Source organism: Orycteropus afer, unplaced genomic scaffold (assembly GCF_000298275.1).
Source record: "Orycteropus afer afer isolate SDZICR_OR568_19922 unplaced genomic scaffold, OryAfe1.0 scaffold00112, whole genome shotgun sequence".
Lineage (NCBI taxonomy): Eukaryota > Metazoa > Chordata > Mammalia > Tubulidentata > Orycteropodidae > Orycteropus > Orycteropus afer.
In genome coordinates, this window is record NW_006921699.1 from 841,628 (window position 1) to 848,610 (window position 6,983).

At 39.5% G+C, this 6,983-nt stretch overlaps 1 protein-coding gene across 1 annotated transcript in view; it reads right to left on the reverse strand.

The window, feature by feature from the left end:
- Positions 1–6,983, reverse strand: part of RAPGEF6 (Rap guanine nucleotide exchange factor 6) — a 682,053-nt gene that overhangs the window by 175,065 nt on the left and 500,005 nt on the right. The window lies entirely within an intron of this gene.

Consider the following 6,983-nt stretch of genomic DNA (forward strand, 5'->3'; position numbering starts at 1 on the left):
AGGAAGTGGGAGAGGAGCTGCTGCATTGTAAATTTTGGTCAATGACATGAGACAAAGTATATGTGAACTGCTGTATGAAAAGTGAATTTACTCTGTAATTCTTCACCCAAATCCTAATAAAAAAAATAAAAGAGCAAAGCACTAAACCAAGGAAAAAAACAAACTCACTGCCATCACAGCAACCTCTCTTTGGATTTCTGAGGTGGTATCACTATGGAAGTAGATTGCCCCATCTTCCTTCTGAGGAGTGGCTAGTGAGTTTACTAAAGAAAAAGACCAAAGCAGGACCTGACACTCCTCCATCTCAAAACCACAGTAATGAAAACAGCCTGGTACTGGTACAATGACAGACACATAGACTGACGGAAAAGAATTGAGAACCCAGAAGTACATCTATCCACCTATGGATAGCTGATCTTTGACAAAGGACCAAAACCCATTAAATGGGGAAGAGACAGTCTCTTTGACAGATGGTGCTAGCAAAACTGGATATCCATGTGCTGAAAAAAGAAACAGGATTCGTATTTCTTCCCATAAATGAAAACTAACTCAAGATGAAACAAAGACATAAATGTAAAACTTAAAACCATAAAGATCAAAGAAACAATCAGGCCAAACTTAGGGGCTCTAATACATAGTATAAATACACTATCAAGTATAACTAACAATGTACAAACAGCAGAAGACAAACTAGACAAGCAGTACCTCCTGAAAATTAAACATTTATGTACATCAAAAGACTTCATCAAGAGTAAAAAGAGAACCTAAAGATTTGGAAAATATTTTGGGCAACAATATAACAGACAAGGGATTAATCTCTAAAATTACAGAAAACTTCAATACCTCAACAAAAAAAAAAGACAACTCAATTAAAAATTGGGCAGAGGACATAAAGAGACACTGCCAAAGAAGACAGCCAAGTGGCTAACAAACACATGAAGAAATGCTTGTGATCATTAGCCATGAGAGAGAGGCAAACAAAACAACAATGAGGTATCATCTCATCCCAGTATTAATAGCAAAGTTCAAAAAAATAGAAAACAACAAATGTTGGTGAGGGTGTACAGAGACTGAAACTTTCATACACTGCTGGTGGGACTTTAAAATGGTACAATCACTGAGGAAAATGGCATGGGACTTCCTTAAAAAGTTGGAAATAGAAATACCATATGATCCAGCAACCCCTCTACTAGGTATATATCCTAGAGAAATAAGAGCTGTGACATGAACAGATATATGCACAACCATACGCATTGCAGCAATACTCACAATAGTAAAAATATGGAAACAACCTAAGTGCCCATCAATGGATAAATGGATAAACAAACTATGACGCACTTACGCAATGGAATATTATACAACATTAAAGACTAATGATGAATCTGCTAAACAACTCATGACACAGATGAATCTAGAGGACAATATGCTGAGTAAAATTAATCACAAAAAGGCAAATATTGTATGAAGTTACTAGGGTAAAAACTCAAGAAAAGGTTTGCAGACAGAAAGAACCGTTCTTTGAAGGTAAAAGGGGTGGGACAGGAAGAGAGAGTAAATCACTAAGTAGAGGTCAGACATATGTTAACTTAGGTGAAGGGAAAAACAATATACAATACGGGGAACATCAGCACAAAATGATCAAAGTAGAGGAAGGCACGGGGAGGAGCACAAGAGTTTACAGCAACAAAGGCAAATACTATTACATAAACATTTCTGCAATAACCATAACAACAATAATCTATGAGTAGATAAACAGAGACTCAAGCTTAACAGAGGTGGGAAGGCGAATGGGACTATATCCATGGATAGAGGTTTGACAGAGGCTATCTCACCTATGTATTTATATGTGCTGCAACTATATCAATATATGTAGTAGAGCATACAGGGGCAAAGCTATGGAAACTTCTTAGTCATAGCCAAACACCTTGAGGGAATGAGTCATTCGACCTGGAGTGGAGGCTCAGAATCATAGCCTCAGGGACACAAAAGTCGATTGGCATAACACAGTCTACAAAGACAATGCTCTACATCCTACTTTGGTAAGTAGTGTCTGGGGTCTTAAAAGCTTGTAAGCAGCCATCTAAAGCACAATTATTGGTCTCTTCCAATCTAGAATAAAGAAGAGTTAAAAAAAAATCAAAGGTATTAAGTAAACAATTAAGTCTAAAGAACTAACTGAACCCCAGTGTGGTGCAGTGAATTACTTAGTATGGCTATTTTAGCCATGGTTTTTGTGACTCCCACCCGATGACTGGGTGTAACTATGCAAATGTAAGATGCTTGTGGCCCACAATGCAATACTATGCAACATTAAAGAATAATGTAGAATCTGCAAAACACCACATAACATGGATGAACTTGGAGGACGTTATGTTGAGTGAAATAAGTCAATCACTGAAGGACAAATATTATATTAGTTCATTATTGTAAAAACTCAAGGAAAGGTTTATCTAGAGAAGGAAACGTTCTTTGTTGGTTACCGGGGTGGAAGGGGAGGGGAGGAAACACTGCAAAATTTAAAAAAATTAAAAAAAAAAAAAAAAATTGATGCTTGTGGCCTACCAAGAGGATTAGATAGCTTGTGAGTAATGCAAATAAGGTACATGGCACCCTTGTGAGGGTGGGACCATGCAAATAAGGTGTATGCAACCCTAATGTGGGATTGGTTAGTTTTGTCATTCAGCTTGGCTTAAAATGAGCCATTCTGGAGGCAGAAGGGGGAAGGGATCTCCCTGCCACCAGATATGGAGTAGAGTGCGTCTTTGGACCTGAGATCCCTGCACTGGCTCTCCATGGCAGACAGATAGCAGAGGCAGAGTTGACTAGCTGAGGGCAGTGGCAGTGGAACCAAGTTGCAGAAGACAGAGCAGTGGGCTCGCCGAACCACAGAGTGAAAAAGCTGCCTTTGGGCAGGAGGCTTGCTGACAAGAGCAGTGGTATACCAAGGTACATCTATCAGCAGAGCTAAAAGAGCTTTGTAACACTTGCCTGAACAGGCCAGAGGCCAGGCTGAGAGGCCAAGGGTCAGAGAAGCGTGCCTGAGGGCATGGCAGAGGGAGACTGTGCTGATCCAAGAACTGTATCCGAGAGCACTCCTGGACCTGAACTGTAGCCTGCTATTTCCCTGATAAACTCCATTATTGTGAGTCTTGTCTCTGAGTTCTGTGTGGTCATTGCAATGAGTTATCGAACCCAGCAGAAATAGTGAATGCTGTGAGAAAGGCAGTTGGTGTCATAGTTGGCAAAAAGGCTAGAGGGTGGTGGTATGTCTGGCCTCACAGGAATAAGCCTTGGGCTGTTGATGGTAACTCAAAGGATGCCACCCCCATACCCTTTTTGCACCCAGCCTCCATGAGCCTGAGATCAGAAGAACTAAATGATGCCAGGTGACACTGCTGAGCACTTTGACAGAGATCACAACAGGAGGTCCTAGATACAGTGAGAGGAAAATGTGGAACAAAACTCAAAATCATAAAAGAAAACAAACAAACCAGGCTTACTTGCTGTGTTAGACTGGGTTCTCTAAAGTAACAAAAACCAGCAAAGCTTATATAAAGAGAGAGAGAAATTTATCTTAGGAATATGGCTCACAAACGTATAGAAGCCGGCAAATCCAAAGTCCCTGGAGCAAACGTCAGGCTAGAGGCTTTTCCTAGCTTCTGCAACCGCAGGGGCTGAGAAGCTCAAGGCTGGCAGGCAGTACACTGGCTGTTGACGCCAATGAATGACGAATCCAACATCTCCAGGCCAAACGGTGGACTGCTCACTCACGGACAGTTGTAGGCAGCACAACAGAATGCCAATCCACAGAAGAAAGTCTCTCTTCCCAGAATGTCCTTGGATATCTTGGAAGCAGGCCACACCCCTTGGGAAACTCCCCTTGAAAAGACTGGCCACTCAGAACACAGTCATCCAATCCCATCATGGGAACAAAAACACAGAACTGGGGTCCAGCCAAGTTGACACACAGCTCCAACTATCACACCTGCCTCACAGAGACTGGTGGAACCCTCAAGACTATGGCCCTTAGTCACCCTTCAGGAATGGAACTGAATGCATCCTTGTGGCTCAACTTTCAGCCAAACAACAGAAAGGCCTACAAGACAAACAATAATGTCAGAGATGTATGTACGCATTAGAGCTATCAACCATATGAGATCAAAGAGCAGCATTTACCCAGAGCTAAAGCTAAGGCAGTAACAAACAGGAAAGAAGGATCAAAGGAAATGGTAAACACAGGAAGGAAGTGGGAAGAGTACTGTTACATTGTGGAGATTGCAATCAATGTCACAGAACAAAGTATGCATAAACTGTCGCGTAGAAAACCAATATGCTCTGTAAACTTATACCCAAATCACAATTAAAAAATATATACATACACAAACACACAAAAATCTTTCAGTAAATAATGAGGAGACATCAAAAACATTATGCTGGGTAAAACAAGGCCGATAGAAAAGCACAAATACTATATGATTTTACTTATATGAAATATTAGAATAGGCAAATGCATACAGATAGAAATGAGATTAGAAGTTACAAGGGGATGGGTGGAGAGGAAATGAAGAGGTACTGCCAAAGGTGTACAGAGTTACAATTTACACGGTAAAAAAAAGTTGTGGAAATATATATTAATGATGGTTGTAAAATACTGAGAATAATAGTAAATAAAAGAAAAAACCATACATATGGGAGACAGAAGCCTACTATACAACAGCCAAGGCAAGAGAAAATGGAGGCCCTTAATAACATTAGAAACAAATCATCAGAATTAAGAGTGTTTCTAGGATTAGTTAGAATAACACTTGCAGAATCTGCAGCTGACCAATGAGAGGGGGTTAAAAATAGATTCTAAGCCCCATAAAGAAGTTTGGAGCCTGCTTTATGGAGGCAATCAACCTAAAATTTCTCAACAGACTCAAAGAAAATAGTTATATCTAATCTTAACAATCTTGGGTGCATGTACCAAGAAATCATAACACTGCACCTGAGGCATGTGAAACTACTGGGGAAATGATGCATTCTTAATTCATTACTTTTACTGAAAGATGAGGATGGGGATATTGTTAAATAAATATGAGATTTTCAATTCTAAGGCACATATTTCTCCTCAAACTTCCAATGTTCACATTTAACACTGAGATTACTAAAAGTTAAGTGCAAATAGACTTGTTGAGAAAAGTAGAAATGAGAGCGCCTGGGATATTTGAGGAAAAGAAGGAAAAAAGAATGGCTAAAATGAACAAGGAAGAGTGTAGTAGAAGATGAGGGGAAATGAAGATATCAAATACCATCTAATAGGTCATGGTAAAGACTTTGACTTTTACCTTGAAGAAAGTCTGTCAAAAGAGGAAGGAGTGATCAACTGTATCAAAAGCTGCTAAAAAAAAAACAAAAACAAAAACAACTCACTGCACTGCCATCAAATCGATTCTGACTCACAGCGACCCCTCCTTGGGTTTCCGATGGCAGTATCTCTACAGAAATAGACTGCCCAATCTTCCTTCCAAGGAGGAATCGCCAGCCTTCTGGTTAACAGTCAAATGTCTTAGGCACTATGCCACCAGAGCTCCCAATGCTGTTAATAGGTAACGTAAAATGAAAGGTTAACAAATTTAGCTGTGTGTAAAAATAAGAATGAGAAAATATTTTAAACTAGTGGCTATAATAATAATAAAATCAAAAGACAAAAACCAAATTCACTGTCATTAAGTTGATTCTAACTCACAGCAAGCCCCACTGGGTTTCCATAGCCATAAATCTTTATGAAAGCAGACTGCCCCATCCTCTTTCCATGGAGTGACTGGTAAGTTTGAACCATCCAACTTTTGGTTAGCAGCCAAATGCTTTTAGTTAAGAGCGCCTAGTGGCTATAATAGGAGCTCTGGTGGTGTAGTGCTTAAGGCAGCTGACTGTTAACCAGAAGGCTGGGGGTTCAAACCCACCAGCCACTCCTCGGAAGGAAAACTGGGCAATCGACTTCCGCAGATACCGCCTCGGAAATCCAACGAGGGGTCGCTATGAGTTGGAGTCGCCTCGACGGCAGTGAGTTTTTTAGAATGGCTATAATAGCTCCTAAAAGAAGGAAAACAGACAGAAGCCAAAGTGGACCATAATCCCTAGTAAACAGTTATACCAGACAAACAACTGTTAACAGATAAGGAAAGCTCACAAACTAGGAATAACTTGGGAAAAGTTAAACCCCTGAAAGAAATGAACAAAAAAAACCCCACCTTAACTAAAAGAATTTATACTAGAAGAAAGTGACAATAAAACAATAAAGACAAGTAACAGTATCCATAAAATGTAAGTTATGAAACAAACGCAGTCATCAAAAACATCATAAAGATTTCAAAAATTAGTAACATACTGATTAAATTAAGAAATTTAAAAGATAGGCTGAATAACAACGGTCACAAATGAAGAATGATTAGTGAGCTAGAAAGATCAAACTGAGACAGAATTGACAATAAAGCATGAGGCAAATGTTTAGAGATATATTAGACTGATCCAGAATTTCCAACATCTGAGTAGATTAGAGAAAATGAATGTGTTGCAACTTGCAAAAAACAAATTTCTCACAACTGAGAACAAAAGCAAAGCTTAAGCCTGAGAGAGTCCTCCAAATGCCAAGAAGGGAAACAAAACTAGACAATGCATAGTACAGCTTAACAGCTAGAATCAAAAACAAATCAAAAGTGAAACCAAAACTATACATAACATACCTTTAACAAGGAAAAAAACAGATTACTTAACAAAGGAGCAGGAATATCAATGAGCTTAGATTTATCAGCAATGCTGGATGCCAGAAGACAGTGGATCACTTTTTTTTAAAGTTCCTAAAGAAAAAGACTTCGGATTTATTAACTTACAGCCAACTAAACAATTATTTGGAGCTCTGGTAGCATAGTGGCTAAAGCACTTGACTGCTAACCAGAAGGCTGGCGGTTCAAACCCACCAGCCACTCCTCGGAAGGAAGGTT